Below are 659 nucleotides of genomic sequence, written 5' to 3' on the forward strand. Positions count from 1 at the left end.
GCACCCAGCACCCCTATTCCAGGGCTCAGGGTCAGGGCTCAGGGTCAGGGGGCGGTTGGTCAAGACAGACCGACTCCCTCCTCCAACCTCCCCCACTCCCTCCCCGCTGCTCCCCAAACCCTCACCGACTGGACACTAATGGGCACCCCCAGAAACGTCCCTACACAGGACAGGACCACAGGGTCCCCACAGCCGCCCTCAGGCCCCTCAGGGGTGCTCCTCATAGCCCTGTGTGCGCAACCCTGCCCCCCACTCCACCACTCCCACCCCGCCCCCGCCCCCGTGCTCACTTTGCAGGGGCACCAGGAATCCCTCAGACACCCCGTAGTTGTGTCTGCAGTACTTGTCCACCATGGCCCGCTTCTGCTCCAGGAGGTCCTCCTGGCTGTTCCTGTGCTCGGCTTCCAGCCGCCCCAGCTCGGTCACCGCGCTGTACTCCCCCAGGTCGCTGTCGAAGCGCAGGGCCTCCTGTCCGTTGTAAATGTCTCTGTCCAGGAACCGCACCCGCTCTGTCCCGTTGGAGAAATGACACTCGGACTTACGCTGCACCAGGAAATGCGCTTCGGGGACAGGAAGGACCCATCACGCTGGTGAGAGACTATGGCGACGCCGCCCAGTGGGGGGCGCCAGGCGGTGGGGACACAGGACCCGGCACCCAC

At 65.9% G+C, this 659-nt stretch overlaps 1 pseudogene; it reads right to left on the bottom strand.

Moving 5' to 3' along the window:
- Positions 1-207: 207 nt before the first annotated feature.
- Positions 208-573, bottom strand: LOC106724904 (annotated as a pseudogene).
- Between the last annotated feature and the right edge of the window lie 86 nt (positions 574-659).

This window comes from Myotis brandtii, unplaced genomic scaffold, assembly GCF_000412655.1.
Source record: "Myotis brandtii unplaced genomic scaffold, ASM41265v1 Scaffold47520, whole genome shotgun sequence".
In the NCBI taxonomy this organism is placed as follows: domain Eukaryota; kingdom Metazoa; phylum Chordata; class Mammalia; order Chiroptera; family Vespertilionidae; genus Myotis; species Myotis brandtii.